This window comes from Gorilla gorilla, chromosome 22 (assembly GCF_029281585.2).
Source record: "Gorilla gorilla gorilla isolate KB3781 chromosome 22, NHGRI_mGorGor1-v2.1_pri, whole genome shotgun sequence".
Taxonomy (NCBI): domain Eukaryota; kingdom Metazoa; phylum Chordata; class Mammalia; order Primates; family Hominidae; genus Gorilla; species Gorilla gorilla.
In genome coordinates this window covers 22,072,698-22,091,816 of record NC_073246.2, presented here as the reverse complement: position 1 = coordinate 22,091,816, position 19,119 = coordinate 22,072,698, and the positions used below count along the sequence as shown (strand labels likewise).

Genomic DNA, 19,119 nt, shown 5'->3' with positions numbered 1-19,119 from the left:
ACAAGATCCTGCAATAGGCTGTCTGCAAGCTTGAGGAGAAAGGAGAGCCAGTCTGAGTCTCAAAACTGAAGAACTTGGAGTCCAGTGTTCAATTCAGGAAGTTTCCAGCACGGGAGAAAGATGCAGGCTGGGAGGCTGGGCTAGACTCGCCTTTTCATGTTTTCCTGCCTGCTTTATATTCGCTGGCAGCTGATTAGGTTCTGTCCACCAGATTAAGGATGAATCTGCTTTCCCCAGCCCACTAACTCAAACGTTAATCTCCTTTGGCAACACCCTCACAGACACACCCAGGATCAATACTTTGCACCTTTGATCCAATCAAGTTGACACTCAGTATTAACCATCACAACTACTGAAAATGGAAGAAGGGGTGACTTACCTGATTGATGAAGGAAGTGGCTGTCAACCCCTTTATCCACAAACTTTTAGACCTGGCTTTCAATAGATAAAGTATAATCAAATTGTTTTCTGTCTCTTTGTTGGGGGCCTGCCCCTCTCCACTGTTACTGGTTGGATATGTGAATAAGTACTAATAATTTAGAGAGAAATATTAGCCATTTGGGTTAAAGATAGAAGCATGAGTACTGCAGCATATTATTTGTATAATAATTCTGACATCTGATAGTCCTGTGCCTAATTTCTATATTTGTGTATATTTCAACCTGTGAAACCTCAGTGATTTTAAATACATATATTGGTGTTTCCAAAATAGCTGTGTAGCTCTACATTACCTTTTAAAATAAAGCAATAGTGTCAGGTCAAAAAGTTTATATGTTATTTAATTTAATATTTAATTAGGAGTTTCCACTGAAGAAAATAAGAATGTCACCCCAAATTAAGATAGTCTGCTTTTTGCAAAACACTGTCAAGAGAATTAAAAACAAACTATAAATTGGTAGAAAATATTGTAAAAGCACATCTCTGAAGAAAAACATATCCACAATCCGTAAAGAGTTTAACAAATTCAATAATAAGAATCAAATCACTAAAAATTGTGCAACAGATTTAAACAACCCTTCACCAAAGATTTGCAGATCATAAATAAGTACATGAAAAGAGATAGTCATCATTTGTCATTATGAAAATACAAAGTAAAACCACACATACTTGAAAGTCTAACATTAAAAAGACTAAGAATTTCAAGTATTGAAAAGAATGTAGAGTAACTGGAATATTTATGCAATGTTAGTGGCAATGAAAATGTTACAAGCCTTTCAGAAAACAATTTGAAAGTTTCTCAAACACATATGTATAGTATAATTAAATCATTATAGTATTAAGTATTTTCCCAAGAGAAACGAAAGCGTAGGTCCATACATGTATAAGGATTGTACATGAAGTTTGTATCAGCTTTATTTGTAATATCTTAAACCTGTAAACAATCCAAATGTCCATCAACATGTGAGTGGATAAACAAATTGAAGCACACACCACTTATAATTATGTACCCTTCCAGCAATAAAAATAAATGAATTATTTATACAAACAATAAAATGGATAAATCTCAAAATAATTTTGTTGAATGAAAGACACTGAGTATCTACTGCATAATACAAAACATTATACAGTAGATACTTATTAGTCCTATATATATAATATATTTAGAATAATATATATTCTACATATTTAAAACATAGCGACAAAAAGCAAATCGGTTGTTGCCTGGGTATAAGGAATTAGAGGAAGAATATCAAAATTATGGATGTGTTCATTATCTTGATGTGGTGATGGTGATGTTTCCATGTGCATAAGGATTTGTCAGACTACTTAAAATATGTACATTTTATCGTATGTCAATTATACCTCAATAAAGTTGTAAAAGGGGAAGAAAGAAAACATTGTCCAAGCAGATGGGCTGCTGCCATCACCCAGAATGATCTACCGCAAATTATGGTAATAAATAAACAAAGTCAATAACTAGATGCAACCTAAGTTCCTACTTTCATTTTTAGCTAAATAACAGAAATATTCATGAATGTGCTAGAAATCAGAGCTAGCATGCCTGTCCTTTCAAGCCTTGGTATATAAACTTTGGATTCTGGAGAGAAGGAATAGGCTGATTTGAAACATCACTGCAATGTTTGTCTTTGGCTTGCATGTAAGTTCACTAATCAATAGCAATAATGGTTTGCACCATAACTTTTGCCAAGATTGTACAATTGGAACTTTTTTATTAGAGCAGGAAAAAAAGCATTCGGTATTTTTTTCTCTCACCAAATTTCTTAACAGTGGGCCAGATTTTCAACTCCTATTGCCTATCGTGTTTGTGTTGGTTTCTCCACCCTCTGCAATGCCTTTTGTCATGCTTGTAGGATTTCCAGATAAAATAAAGGATGCATAGTTAAAAGTGAATTTCATGTAAAAAACAAATAAATTTGTAGTATAAGTATGTCCAAAATATCATGTGAGACATACTTATATTAAAAGCCATAGCTAGTCTGAATTTCAAATTTAATTCAGAATCCTATTTTTTGTTCCCCTAAATCTAGCAACCTTACCTCCTTGACACAGATGAAATCAAAGCATCATTATAGGCCTTCCTAGCACTGTAGGACATGTTTTCCTAGCCATTATCAGAACTGCAGTTTTACAAAGAAGGGAGGAAATGGATAATTAGGAATTACGCAAAGAACTGGAAGAAACGCTGTTCCAAGCTGAATTAACAATGTTAGTAAAGTCGCTAAAAGAAGACATTGCATTATTTTTTCAGAATATAATGCATATTAGTGTCGCTGGAGTGTAAAGTGTGTTCAGAGAGAGAAAATAAGGCAAAAATAGCAATTCTCAGAAATGTCATGAAGATCCTTTTTTTTTTTTTCAAGCTAAGAGGCCACTGATTAATCCTAAAGTAGAGTTGGAGCTATAGAGTACTTGGCAAATGAGGAAAAATGTTATCAAATTTGTGTTTCACATAGGTCAACCTAGCTGTGATCTGGAAAATAATGCTGAAATGTAAATATTGAAAAAATGGTTATGAGACAATAAGTATATTTTATGTCTGAGGTTATGTGAGTTTAAGCTGGGGCCAAAGGAGTATAATTTGAGAGAATGTGACAGATGTGAGAATTACTTGGAAGTAAAATAAAAACTTGATGCATTAGTTAACGTATAAAATAAGAAAGGGGCTGGGTGTGGTGGCTCATGCCTGTAATACCAGCACTTTGGGAGGCCGAGGTGGGTGGATCACCTGAGGTCAGGAGTTCGAGAGCAGCCTGGCCAACACGGTGAAATCCGTCTCTACTAAAAATACAAAAATCAGCCAGGCGTGGTGGCAGGCACCTGTAATCCCAGCTACTTGGGAGGCTGAGGCAGGAGAATCACTTGAACCCAGGAGGCGGAGGTTGCAGTGAGCCAAGATCATGCCACTCCATTCCAGCCTGGGCGACAGAGCAAGACTCCGTTTCAAAAAAAAAAGGGGGTGGTGCTCCAAGGATACTTCTTAGGTTTACAATTTGGAAAAATAAAAGAATGATGGATATAACTAAGATACAGAAGGGGCAGCAAAACTAGTTCTTGGGTGAATGTGATTTTGATTTGGGCTACGTTAACTTCGAAGATACCTGTACCTCAAATTGCACAGTTGAAAATATAAGTTGACAAATGAGAAGTTGGATTCAGGGATCCAAAATTCTGGAAAAGGATATGAATGGAGATAGAGATTTCAAATTTGAACTTATCAATGTAAGTCATGTAACTGTGAGAGTGGATGATACTGTCCCAGGAATGAATTTAGAGAATGGTAAAGCAAGGCTAAAATTCTAAGCTGTATCTACATTTAAGATTTATTCAGACAGTTAGGAGCAGACCCAGAATGTGTGTTGATATGGAAGTGAATGGAATTAAGGAAAAAGAATGTGATCACCAGTATCAAATATATCAGAAATATTCACCAAGATAATAATCAATTGGAAGCTAAATTTTTATATTTTCTTCTAAGTATTCCAAAATGTTGAAAAGACCATACTATTTTGAATAAAAATACTGGGAGAACTCTACTAAAAATGTGATTCCAGTAATAGCATTTTATGTAAATTGGCAGAGAGTAGAGATGAAACATTTGAAGATAATTATAACACCTCACTGCTTCAAAATTCTATTCACATAAAAGTATGCTTGCCCTCAGGTTTCCTAATACAAGCCGAAAAAATTATATTAAAGGGATACTATATGTAAAGTGCCACACTGACCTTGCAGGAATGTAATGAGCATGTTGAAAACACTTGCAAAATAAACGAGTAAAAGAATATAGTATTTTTCTACCTATGCATTATTTTAATTATTTCCAAGAATTATTTCCTATTTTCAAGACTAAAATCTTCACTTTAAATTAGCATAATTCCTCTCCTGAAACCACATCAAAATATTTAAAGTAACTTTTCTTAGTATACAGTTGACCCTTGCAAAACACAGGTTTGAACTGTGTGGGTCCAGTTATACAGAAATTCTCTTCCACCTCTGCCGCCCTCGAGACAGTAAGACCAATCTCTCTTCTTTTTCCTCCTCTTCAGCCTACTCAATGTGAAGATGACAAGGATGAAGATCTTTATGACGATCCACTATCATTTAATGAATAGTAAACAGATGCTCTCTTTCTTATGATTTCCTCAGTAACACTTTCTTTTCTCCAGCTTACTTTAAGAATGCAGTGTATAACATAACAAATACGTGTTAGTTGACTACTTAACGTTATTGGTCAGGCTTCTAGTCAAGAGTAGGCTATTACTAGTTAAGTTTTGGAGTCAAAACTTATATGCAGATTTTTGACTGTGTGGGGAATCAGTGCCCCTCAGCTCCAAGTTGTTCAAGAGTCAATTTTCTATGGAAAGGAGGGAATGCTGTAATGAATATAAATCATTTGGAAATTATTTTTTTCTCTCACAATTAATTACATGATAAAGAAACATTACTACTAATTATGTGCTTAGCTTATAAAATATTTTCAAGTTTCCCTTTTTACCCAGAAATTAATATTATATATGCCTACCATTAAGCCTATTATACTATATTTAAAAGTTTATTCACAATTTACATTTTTTATGAAAAAAGATCAAATTTCTTTTTAGCTCTCTCTTTGATAGTAGACCCTGAGTGAAAATATTACCGATACAATAATTTTAAAATGTGAACTAGAGGCTTAGGTGTAAGGTAAATATTACAAAATGTATAATTGCACTGCTAAGAAAATCAACTATGAAACCTTGTACATCATTTACATTTGTATCCAATTTAATATCAAAACGTGTACATTATGCATTTTAATCCGTTAAATTATTTTACTATTGAATCGTTAATTTTGATGTGCTATGTTGCTCTGTTTTTGATAAAATCCTTTCTATGTGGAAGAAGATATGTTAGGAAAGGCCAGCATTTGTACTTGGTTAACATTTTTCCAATTCACTAATCAAATCTATTTCCATTGTGATTTTATGGAACAGTAAAATTGAAGGATTTGCATACAGTTTTTATTATTCATATTTATCTAAGAATTATGAACTACCTTATAGAAGTTATTTATAAATATTTTGATCTGGAAAAGCATTTTTGTAAAGGAAATTATTGATACTGTTTTGTACCCCCCATGAACTTGATCTAAGTAAGGAAACTGAAATATATAAATATATGTATAGTAAAACATTAAACCAAACTCTTCAAAACAATATCATAAGACACATTTCTATATAAATTATATAGTAGTAAGATGACTTATTCAATAAAGGGTATGAAGAATTCCATTTATATGGTAATATATACATGCAAGGAGTTTATTCTCTAATGGAAATAAATTGTTCTGAGAGAAATTATCAGTCCGAAAGCAATGTGTCATATCACCAAAAGCATTCTAAAGCATAGTAATTTGAATGATATGCATAAAATTTTATGATTCATTTATACTATTTCAATATTAAAATGGGTACAAATATTTGTAAAAGATAATATAGACGTGTCTTTTTATCATTTTCCATATTCTAGGAATGGAAGTAGAGAAAGAAAATAAACTAGACGTTTAACTTGCAATAGAAAATGGCTTAAATTATATTTAATTTTATTTACAATTCACTTACAAGAAACCAGGAGATAGATATTGTTTCCTTCTCCTATTTTAGGTATATATGAAGTGACATGTGTGAAATAGGGAAGCAGTTTGCTTGTGACAAGAATTTTTAATTAAAATTATTCATTACAAACAAGTAGAATGATAGACTTGTCAGGTAAGTACCCATTTACCAAGTACCAACCCAAATTTGAATGGAGTACCCTAAAGGCAACTTGAGAGAAGCTAAATTTCTCGGAATACAGGCATTTTACCTTGAGGTAAAAAAAATGTGATTCAAATATGTTTAAGGATTGACATAGGGGAAAAATATTTCACAGCATAAAAGGAGGAGATACGTGAAAGCTTATGTACAAAAAGCATATTTCTTAGAAATCAAAAAATTTTAGAAAGTAATTGCTTGCTTTTTTAATGAAGTAAATAAAATGAAATAAAATAAAAAGATTAAAATTAAAAATCAGATTTATGATTATCTTTAGAATCAGAAATAATAATATGAAAACCATATTGACTAGAAGAGATACGCATGAGAACCTGCTAAAAGAAAACAATACGGTAAGGCCGGGTGTGGTGGCTCACGCCTGTAATCCCAGCACTTTGGGAGGCCGAGGTGGGCGGATCACTTGCAGTCAGGAGTTTGAGACCAGCCTGGCCAACATGGTGAAACCCCATCTCTACTAAAAATACAAAAATTAGCTGGACTTGGTGGCAGATGCCTGTAATCCCAGCTACTTGGGAGGCTGAGGCAGGAGAATCGCTTGAACCTGGGAGGCAGAGGTTGCAGTGAGCCAAGATCATGCCACTGCTCTACAGCCTGGGCAACAGAGTGAGATTCCGTCACACACACAAAAAAGAAAGAAAACAATATGGTAATACTTAAAACAATGAGAATGTGAAATATATGAAAACAAGAAAATAAATAGTATGTAAGTGCCACAGAAATTACATAAGAAATATCCTGGAAAAAAATAAGAATAGTAAAATAGGGAAAAATATCTACTGTGCTGTAAAATAATGCAGCATAAAAATATTTCTTAAGTAGACATAATAGTATAATATTTGTTAAAATGTCCTTCCTAAAATGCATATTTCTTAGACTTCAATAAGAAACAAATTAATATTTCAAATGATACAAACCAGAATCAATCCGTATTCGCTAGAATACTTCACTGAAAGTGATAAAAATCCTGTTTTAAATAACTACATAGAAAATAAAATAAATATAAATAAAGGTTGAGGGAGAAGGAGAGAGACGCTCTAGTTAGTCATATGATTTAAATTTCTGAGTAAAAACTAGGGTATTTTAATAATTGCTGCATCTGAAGCATACAACACACTCCCCACCCCCTCAACACACACACACAACTTTGTCTTTTCCCTTCTACCTTCTTTATTGTGGTTTCATTCTCAGTAATCTCTACATGATGAAACACAGCTGTCAGGGCTATTTGGATTTCATCTTGAATTTTTGATACCATAATCAGAAAGCTTCAGAAGTCCTGGATTTGTTTATCACTACTTTAATGGGTCTGGATTGGATAATTTTTCAGCTCATGAACCAAATGCACTTGGCTTGATGGCACACTACTGGATTGGCTCAGACTGAGAAGCACATTCTCATTCATGAAGGTGGAATCAGACCCATCCATAGCACCGGGAATGAGAATTATCAAGGGATATCAGAACTTCTACCAGGGAAAGAGTTAAAAAAAAAGTACACTAGTTCAAACAATGGCAATCTTTAAAAAATAAATGTTATGAGAGTACTGACAGGAGATTATACTCAAGGTTAATATGCTCAGCCAAATTATTTCACTTATGTTAAAATCTGCCCCAAGTACCCTGGCCAACAGACAAAATCCCCATGGCTGACTGAGGGAGCAGTCACATACTGTGTGTCCTCAGAAAGATTAAAAAGATGTAAAGTATCACAGGACCTCACTTCCTACAATTAAGCCAAACAAGTTTCTGTGTTTAGTGCCAAGATAAGCTGCTGCTGGAATCCCATATCACCTGTCATCTGAAGAAAACATCTGGCAGAGAAATCTGTTTTTGGACTTGGAAACCAACCAATCAGAGCTCACCTGAGCCAATCAGTCAGAGCACATCTGTCTAGACAGACCCACTCAGAACTCAATTGTATCAACCAATCAGGACTCAGCTGTGTCAAAATCCGAAATAAGCAGGTTTGAATTCTTCATTTGCATAAATGGAACAGATTGGGAACCTGCCTGAGAACTTTTAACATAAAACCAAACCCTGTCTTTGTTCTCTAGACTGTTAGCTTCATTTTCCACCAATAGCCGCATCTCCCAGGTTTCCAAACTATTCACTGGATTAAAGTCTTGTTTCTCCAAATTCCTTCTCAGAGAACTTTTGTTAACACTTGTACAATAACAAAATTGAGATATGGTTGACTCTTGAACAATATGGGTTTAAACTGTGTGGATCCACTTATACATGAATTTTTTTTCAACCAAACATTGAATGAATAGTATTCACAAGAAGCCAAACCTGCATATGTAGAGCGCTAACTTTTTGTGGCACTTGAGTATGTGTGGATTTGAATATAGGCAGCGGTCCTGGAACCAATCCCCTGTGTGAACTGAAGGACAATTATATGCTTAGATATGTATAACTTGATCACCATCCTTGATACTTTCTTGACAAAGGACACATCAAATGTATACTGCAGTCCTCTGGTTCATAAAGTATGATTCTTAAATGAACATGAACATGATCTGATGACATCTTAAAATTGGATGTATTCAGGTTCCATCCCGTATTCTACTGAAACCAGAAACTCTGGGAATGGGGTAGAGCACATTTTGCTTTAGAAAACTCCCCAGGTGATTCTAATGCATACAATTTTGAGAAGCACTGCTTTTAGATCACCATCAGATAATGACAAAAAAAGTTAAATACAATTTTATAACTTTAAATAATTGAAATATCTTTAATTTTGATTATAATGGTAATAAATGTTTCTAAAAATACCCCAAAGAGTACACAAATATATAAAGTAAAATAGAAAAAATAACCTTCATTTTGCCCCATTAATACATAATTTTTAATGCTTTGGTATATAGTTTTATTAAACATTCCAAAATCTACAAAATCATTGTGTTGAATTGATTCTACTTGATAGGATACATTCACAAACAACTTTTAAAATTTCCCACTAAGGACTTGTACTCATTTTATTTCTTCCTTGTCACTTGATTAAATTTCTGATAGATTTTGTGTATTTTGGACATTCTTAAAACAAATAAACAAACAAAAACAACAACACGCTCCAGGGAGTTTTGGAAGTGGGGATAGGTGTGAAGCAGAAAAGGTCTTATTTAACTCACACAGTCATGTTTTATTTTGTTCTCTGGGTATGGTAGATGGTCAAAGCTGATTTCTTTTCTTATGACACAATTTTTATTTTGGTGTGTCAAGAATACATTGTCATTATTTTTTAGCATCCAGTTATCTTTTGAATAAATGAAAATAAAAAGATATTTTATATACTTATGTGTTTGCTATTTTTAAAGCATTTTATCTGGTATTATTTTCCTGCCTAAAGCCTTTTTATTACCATTTCTTATAGTGTTGCTCTGCAAGTGATGACTCTTTCCAATCTATATATGTTTGATAGTCTTTATAAAGACTTAAATCTTAAGTCATTACATCGGTTTTACAACACATTCATTTTTTTAAAAACTTGTGTTGGATAAAGAGTTCTAAATTTATGTTTTTATTTCCTAGGAAACGAGAAAAGGGAGAATAATAAACATTATACATACAGAAAACTAGTAGCAATTTGGTAGAAATAAGCATTATTATCAACCAAACTTATCTAATTTTTAAATATGTAATATATATTTCTGAAATGTATATATTTGTGAGATTCAGTTAAGTCAGTATTTTCAGGTGTATTTTTAACAATGAAAATCAATATTAGAAAAGAACAAAAAGATTCAAACCAATGATCTCAGCTTCTCTCCCATGAAAATTTATGCTACCTGATTCCAATATATATGATAAAAATGCAGTAGTCAAGACAGCATGGTAGGTAGTGGTGGATAGTCCAACAAATTAATAGAACAGATAAGAGTCTAGTAATAGACGGCCGGGCTCAGTGGCGACACCTGTAATCCCAGCACTTCGGGAGGCCGAGGCGGGCAGATGACCAGGTTAGGAAATCGAGACTATCCTGGCTAACACGGTGAAACCCCGTCTCTACTAAAAATACAAAAAATTAGCCGGGCGTGGTGGCGGGCGCCTGTAGTCCCAGCTACTCGGGAGGCCGAGGCAGGAGAATGGCGTGAACCCGGGAGGCGGAGCTTGCAGTGAGCCGAGGTCGCGCCACTGCACTCCAGCCTGGGTGACAGAGTAAGACTCCGTCTCAAAAAAAAGGAAAGCCTAGTAATGGACTTACACATATTCATACAATTGATCTTCGACAAAAATGTAAAGGCAGTTTATGGAGAAAAGAAATAATCTTTTTCAGGAAACGGTGGTAGCATCAGTCAGTGTTCCACCAGAGAACAGAACCAGTAGGGTAAGTAAGTGGGAGAGAGAAGGTGGGAGCGAAGGAGAGAGAGAGAGGACAGAGATTTATCGCAAGGCATTGGCATAGGGAAGGCTGTCAGGGAGGGCAAGCTGAAACACTTCACGTATTCTAGACATGAGCTGAGGTTGCAGTCCATGGGCAGAATGGCTTCCTCCTCAGGGAAAACTCACGCCTTCTCTTACGGCTTTTCAACTGACTGATTCAGGCCCACCATGATTATCTAGAATCATCTTCCTCACTTAATAATATCTACAGAAACGTCTTTGAACAAAACTTACATGTTAGATTGAATAATTAGGAACTATAGCTTAGTCAGCTTTACACATAAGGCTGATTATCACAGTGGTAAAACAATTAATGGCCGACACGGTGGCTCACGCTGTAATTCCAGCACTTTGGGAGGCGTAGGTGGGCTGATCACTTTAGCCCAAGAGTTTGAGACCAACCTAGGCAACATAGCAAAATCTAGTCTCTACAAAAAATACAAAAATTAGATGAGCGTGATGATCCATACCTGTAGTCCCAGCTAATTGGGGAGGCTGACGTGGGAGGATCGCTTGAGCCCAGAAGTTCAAGGCTGTAGTGAGCTGTGTTCACGCCACTGTACTCCAGTCTGGGCAACAAACTGAGACTCTGTCTCAAAACACAAACAAACAAAACCAACAATTAATGTCCTTTTTTAAAAAAAAAGGAAATATGCATGGTATCTTTATCCTTACCATGCACCATAGACCTAAAGTTAAAATCTAAAACAGAAATCTTCTAGAAGAAACCTTAAGAGAACATCTGTGTGACCATGAAATAGGCAAAGTTTTCCTAAATAAGACAACAAAATCATAATTTATTTAAAAAATAAATGAATTGATAAAATGTGCTTTATCGAATTGAAGAACTTCTAATTTTTGGAAGACATTAGAAATAAAATAAAAATTTAAGCCAGATATTAGAAAAAATATTTGTAAATCTTGTATGTGGTAAAGGATTTTATTTAAAATATATGATGCACTTGTAAAATACAATAATAAGAAAAAAACTCAAATTTTAAAACTGTGCTCAAGATATGAAGAGGCTCTTCATAAAAAAGGATATACAAATGGCAAATAAATTTATTAAAAGAGGCTGGAAATCATTAGTCTTTAGGGAAATACAAAGCAAATCTGTAATAGTATGTCAATGCACATTTATTAGAAGGCTAGATTTTTTTCAAAAAGAAAATTAAGAAAAAATACAAACTGTTGACGAGGATGTGGTTGAACTAGAACTCTCATATACTGCTGATGGGAGTGTAAAATGGTACAACTACTCCAAAAAGAGTTTAATCAAATATATATATATATATGTGTGTGTATACATGTTTATATATATGTGTGTATATATATGTTTATATATATGTGTATATATGTTTATATATGTGTATATATGTGTATATATGTGTATATATGTGTATATATGTTTATATATGTGTATATATGTGTATATATATGTTTATATATGTGTATATATATGTTTATATATGTGTATATATGTTTATATATGTGTATATATGTTTATATATGTGTATATATATGTTTACATATATATACACACATAAACATTCACATAGCATATGATAGGTGCTATGAGTTGCATGAATAGGAGAAAAAGTGTAGGTTCATATGAACACTGGAAAAGGATGAAGCTCTCTTTGCAATAACCAGGAACTAGTAAAATCCAAATGTCCATTAAGTGTATAAACAAACAAATTACAGTATATCCTTACAATGGAATACCACTCAACAATACAAAGGAACAGATTTTTGATACCTATAGCTACATGGATTAATCTCAAAATAATTACCCTAAATGAAAAAAGTCAGAAAAAAAGGTGGCTCCTGTAATCAGTCCATTTATACAAAATACTAACTAATCTTATAGTGACAGAAAGCAGATCAGCTGTTGTTAGGAGTGGGAGGAAGTAGTAAAAAGAGGCAGGATGGAGAAAGTACAAAGGGGTATAAACAACATATTTTTGGTTGACAGATATGCAATATTTTCATTATCTTCATTATTTGCACTAGACATACACGTATCAAAATTTATCAATATTTGCAGTTTATGGTATTTCATTTATACTTCAATAAAATTCTAAAAAAATGGGAAGAGAAAGTAAAAAAGATATTTCTGATCTTCTTTTTTTTTGTTTTGTTTTGTTGAGACAGAGTGTTGCTCTGTCTCCAGGTTGGAGTGCAGTGGCGTGATCTCGGCTCACTGCAACCTCCCCCTCCCAGGTTCAAATCATTCTCCTGCCTCAGCCGCCTGAGTAGCTGGGGCTACAGGCACCCGCCACCATGCCTGGCTAATTTTTCTATTTTTAGCAGAGACAGGGTTTCACCATGTTGGCCGGGATGGTCTCGATCTCTTGACCTCATGATCCGCCCGTCTCTGCCTCTGATCTTCTTTAATCAGCATCTCTTCTAAAGTCTCCTTTGCTCTTCTTTTGACACACACACACAAATATGTAATGCACACATCACTGCCACTGGAGTCAGACAGAACTAGATAAGATCCTGATTTGTACTTCTTACTCATTTGGTATTTTTGAAATTGACTTAACTTCCCTAAACCTGTTTTTTCCAACTTTAATATATGAGAAAATATCTACCACAAAAGAGTATTATGAAGATATAACACAATAATTTATATAAAGCCTTTGGCTCACAGTAGCCTCAATAAATTTTATTCTAGTTCTGTCCTTTCAATGTAATGAGCAAATTTAATTATTTATTGGTGATATTTTAATGATTTGGTTTCCTTCCAAATACTGTTCTGTAATCCATGAAGAATGTCTCTTCAATTTTAATGTCTATTTCAGTTACATAACCTCATCCAACTTTAAAAAAGGAGATTAATGAAAAGCTACCTCTACTCTCCAAGGATATGTAAGTTCAAGCATGCAATTTTTTATTAGTAAATACAATGCCTATTAAATCTGAAATACATTGAACTTTATTCAGTTCAAATTTATTTTAATTACATTGAAAAAAATCTGCTCCCTGTCTCCATTTCTATAACCAATTCACTCTCGTGTACAGTAGCTTTATAGTTCAGGAGAACATTGGAATAATTGTTCTATGAATAATACTTAACAATTTGAGATCTTAAAAATTAACACACTAAAATTATTAAAGTAAAACCTTGGGCTTTTAAAGCATTATTACTACAAATTGAAATATTGTGTGTCAGTGGGCTAATAAAATTTAAGTGAGTAAATAAAAATAATTTAAAGAGCAAAAGTTTCAGATAAACATGATTTGAATGCATTCTTTTTAGTTCAGAATTATTTTGCATTAAAAGGAAAACGAATAACATTTTATTTTTTTTTCGATTATATTGCTATGAAATCTTGGCTACTTCATTGTTAAAGAAAATGTGCTCTTTGCTAGTGAATAATTTGAATTTTTAAAATTTACTTCAATACACTGACTGTACTTTTCAAAACTGGATGGATTACTATCAGCAGAATAAGCTCATGTAAAGTGAAAATATAAAAGTAGTTCCGAGTAATCCTTGAACTTAAAATGTTTGAAATCATGAGTGTGTATAAATTAAAAACTATAAGGTGAGTGATATCCCCAAACAAGTTCTGAAATATTTAACAGTCGCTTGTAATAATTTATAAAGTAGGTATGCAGACATTTGCCTGATAGATCTGAGGGGCATGTTAATGGGGTACAATGAAGACAGATAGCTCCATTCCGGTACTACTGAGCAGACAGCCGCCTCACGAAATGCTTCTCAGCCAATGTACATCAATCTTGCCATGATGGCTGCTCAGATTAGACAAGAAGGCACACTCCTATGAATCTTAAAAGGCCATTTCTGTCTCTTGTGAAGTTGTTTAACTTTGTTTTCATTTTATGGAGCCTGGCTGAGGTCTAACACACACAAGATATGACAGATCGATTTTTATAAAATACTGAGGAAACAGTGATTTTTACTGAAATATAAATTACAAATTTCACAGAAGAAACTGAGTTTGGTGTTAACTTGAGATACGATAAGAAGGTATTTATTATTTATGGCTTTTCATATATTATTTATAGGTTGATTTGTATGTTTGTGACACTATTTGATTTGTTACAATTTGGAATGTGATACCCGCCAGTAGGAAGGCAAACTTTGTACACACAAGTGTAATTATTTTGAAACCTAATTTATATGGTTTATGAATCACTCAAAATTATTGACATCCCAGGAAAACATCCAATAACTGTTCCTGGACAGTCGGTAGGATGATGATTTGATGTGCTGAAACCTGCTCCCAACATGGATTGCTGTCATTCTTTATTCAGTATCATGCAGCAACAGAAAACAAAATGCAGTTCTTATGTTTTCCAGAAATGTTTTTTTTTCTCAGATTTGTAAACCTGCAGCAACATAAAGTCAAAGTAAACAATATCAATATTCAAACTATTTTCATGTATTTATATCTAAAATCAAGTGCCATCTATTATTAAAGACACCATCAGCAAGATACCAGACAGTGCTGCTCAGAAATCCCACCATGTCATTTGTTTGATTGTTTACACTACACAACACAATTGGCCAAACTAAGTCAGTGTAAGCATACTCGAAAAACATACTGCTACAAAATTTAGACATTCCTAGGAGACTGAAGGCCTTTGCTATAAATTCTATGAATCCCTGAAATATGGAATGATTCTTGGATGAATGATGATAGGTGGAGTCTGAAAATGACTTTGAGAGGAGGACTTTTGTTCCACATCATCTTATCACCTACCAGTGCCAAGTGTCTGTCCAGCCTCGGTCTCCTCCACTCCCCCTACGTGCATTGGCTTCTTTATCTGTCAAGCTCAGGCCTGTCTCAGTTCCCAGTCAATGTGAGGCTTAAAGCAATAAGTGGTTAAACCACTCATATTTCCCCATTTCAGGCAGGACATTATTGCATCTTCCCTTCTATCACCCTGATACATATCTCCCGGGATGACCAGTACGCTTAAAATGCAATGCAATAGTGGAAAAGCAAATGGTGAATATTCTGTCTCATCAGCTTCAGTTCAGCCCTGCTGCAGCTTCCACTCTTGTACTTGGATCCCCTAATCTTGTACTGAGAAGGCAAAGTCAGTCCTATTTTCTTACCTCCTGTCCCCAGTCTTCTGGGTGCTATCTTGAATAACTCTTCCAGTAACTAAAATAGTACTTTAGTTTCCTGTGAGGATGAGGGTCTGTCAGGATCTTCCCCTTCATGATGACTAGAATCCTACATTTTTTTTAATTGTTATTTTTTAGACAGAGTTTTGCTCTTGTTACCCAGGCTGGAGTGCAATGGCACGATCTTAGTTCACTGCAACCTCCGCCTCCCGGGTTCAAGCAATTCTCCTGTCTCGCCTACTGAGTAGCTGGGATTACAGGCGCCCACCACTACGACCGACTAATTTTTGGTATTTTTAGTAGAGACGGGGTTTCACCATGTGGGCCAGGCTGGTCTCGAACTCCTGACCTCAGGTGATCCACCCACCTTGGCCTCCCAAAATGCTGGGATTACAGGCGTAAGCTAGAGTCCTACCTTTTTACCTTAATATAATACTTAGGAATGCCTGCCTGTGGACAACCCTCCACATTTTAAATACTTGCCTGACAAGATTTCTATGCATAACCCAACTCAGTTTTTCTCCACCTGGAAGGATGCTATTTGAACCTCTAGTGCAATCATTAGTATCATGATCAGAGAATATTTGCTCCTCCCTCACCAACATCCACCTGGGATGTGCAATTTTATGTCATTGATGTGTTTTGGTTTTTTTGCTTTGTTGTTTTGTTTGCTGGCTTTCTTCTTAAACCCAAAGATGTGTGTGTTTTCTTTTTCCTTTTGCTTCCCCAAGTTGTTCCCAGAGCTCAGCATATGGTAAGTGTGCTATGAGTGGTGAAGTAATAATCATACTAACTCTAGGGGAAGCACAGATATTTTCCTTCTTCTTGCTCCAATCACTCATAAGGATTATGCAGGACAAATGGAGACAGACCCCCAAAGAGGAGAAGCAAAGGTAGATTCATGTTCAAAAACATCAATTGGGCCATATTTCTAGGAGTTGGGTTTTAAATCGAATAAAAGAAAATTACTGTACATCTTCTATTGAGAGTTAGAAACTGGTATGACAAAATTGATTTCCTTCTAATAGTAAAAAAGAGCCCTATTTTCTTGAACCTCTGGGTTCAAGCTGAGGTTTTAAGGAGACTTAATGAATCCATGTATTCTGTTCCATTGTGTCTATTTTTTTTGAGAATTTATATGTCACAAATATACTTTGTTAGACAACTGTATTAGTCCATTCTCATTCTGCTACAAGGACATACCCAAGACTGGGTAATTTATAAAGAAAATAAGTTGAATTGAGTCACAGTAAGCATGGCTGGGGAGGCCTCAGGAAACTTACAATCACGGTGGAAGGGGAAGCAAATACATCCTTCTTCACAGGGTGGCAGGAAGAAGAATGAGAGCCAAGTGAAGGGGAAAGCCCCTTATAAAACCATCAGACCTCGTGAAATCTTGTGAGAACTTACTGTTAAGAGAATAGCATAGGGGTAACTGCCCCCATGATTAAATTACCTCCCACCAGGTCCCTCCCAAGATATGTGGGCATTATGGGAACTACAATTCAAGATGAGAGTTAGGTGGGGATGTAGCCAAACCATAACAACAACTCATAGAATAAAGAAATCTATTCATTCAACTGAATATCTCCAGTATGTGAATAAATACCTCTGATGTACAGAAAAAGATGTACCTCTCTAATGACTTGATCATCTGACTTTATATTACAAACATCAAAATGTATCCACCACTGGCAGTGATATAATGTAAAATATACAATATATTGCATATAACATATAAGATATGGTGTATAGAATATGACAAATAATGCATTATTATATAACATATAATATATAATATATAATGAATCCAAGTCACTTTATCATAACATAACACTATGCCCTGAAAACACATCCTTGATTTTCCTCATTAATGGGCATCTATGTTATCCTAGCCCTTTGGGAGGCTGAGGTAGGTGGATCACCTGAGGTCAGGAGTTCGAGACCAGCCTGGCCAACATGGTGAAACCCTGTTTCGACTAAAAAAAAAATACAAAAATTTAGGTGGGCATGGTGGCACCCATCTGTAATCCCATCTACTCAGGAGGCTGAGGCAGGAGAATCGCTTGAACCCAGGAGGCGGAGGTTGCAGTGAGCCAAGATCACACCATTGCACTCCAGCTTGGTCAACAAGAGCAAAACTTCATCTCAAAAAAAAGAAAACTAATCACATGTTTCAAAGGGACAGTTGCAGAGAATTTAAGGAAGAGACAATATAAAAGCTTACACAGAGAAGAAAGACACTAATAGACAGAGTTATTAGACAGAAAAGCCAACAGAAGACAGCAGACAATTTTTGCTTTCATAAAGGAAACCGCCTAATGAGAACTGTGTCTGTGGGAGAGGGCTGCCCAACAGAAGCTGTGGCTCTGGACTTCAGCCACTGCCAAACTGCAACCTGCATGGAGGGAGAGTTGGGGGATTGGGAAAAAATATGTTGATCTCCATATTAGTTTCCTAGGATTGCCATACAAATTACTACAAATCAGGGGCTTTGACAACAACAACTGATTTTCTCACAGTGCTAGAGGCTTGATCTGGAATCAAGATGTTGCCCGGTTTGGCTTTTTCTGTGGCTCTCTGTTTGGCTTGCAGATGTCACCTTCCCACTTTGTCTTCATCTTAGTCTTTTCTCTGTACAGGAACATTCTTGGTTTTTCCCCCTGCATGTCCTAATCTTTTTTTTTTTAAACAAAGGCTACCAATTATATTGGATTAGGGTCCACTCCAAAGGCCACATTTTAATGAATGTGCTGCTGTCTTTAAAAGCTCTATCTCCAAATATAGTCCCATTCTGAGGAAATGTGAGATAGGTCTTCAACATACACATTTATGTGGACACAATTCAGTCCATAACACCCTGTGATTCATGAGTACCTCCTGTAGTCAAAGCCACCTAGAGGCCAAAGGTCATGAAAACTCTGTATGCATATGCAGTTTATTGAGATCAGCTTCCTGGATAGCCTCCTGGAGGTCAACAGGGATGTAAGGAGGGAGGAATGGGAAACATTCAGCACACCTGGGTAATATCTTCCACGTGTGTTTTCACAAAATATAAAACAATGCATTTATATTTATCATCAAAAATAAAAGTACTATCAACTAAATATTTTATTAAATTACTAAAAATATGCTTTTTTATTTCAAACATAGTAATATCTCCACTACTCCCAAACTATACTACTATAATTTTCCTCTGTTCTACTGTAAATTTCTGATTGCCAAGTTCATCTGTTCTCAATCTGTTTTCTCTTTCCATTCTTACAGAATTTGACATGGAATATTACCTCCTTTATTCATACACACACACACACACACACACACACACACACTCTTATTTTGACTTAAATTGATT

At 35.0% G+C, this 19,119-nt stretch overlaps 1 long non-coding RNA gene across 2 annotated transcripts in view; it reads right to left on the bottom strand.

The window, feature by feature from the left end:
• Nucleotides 1–9,114: 9,114 nt before the first annotated feature.
• LOC129529303 (uncharacterized) overlaps nt 9,115–19,119 on the bottom strand; it is a 199,289-nt gene continuing 189,284 nt past the window's right edge. Inside the window, exon 4 of one of the 2 annotated variants that reach the window (XR_010132440.1) lies at nt 9,115–11,246. This is a non-coding gene — a long non-coding RNA (uncharacterized lncRNA). The remainder of the gene's footprint in view (nt 11,247–19,119) is intronic. The other variant, XR_008674778.2, reaches the window with a different exon arrangement.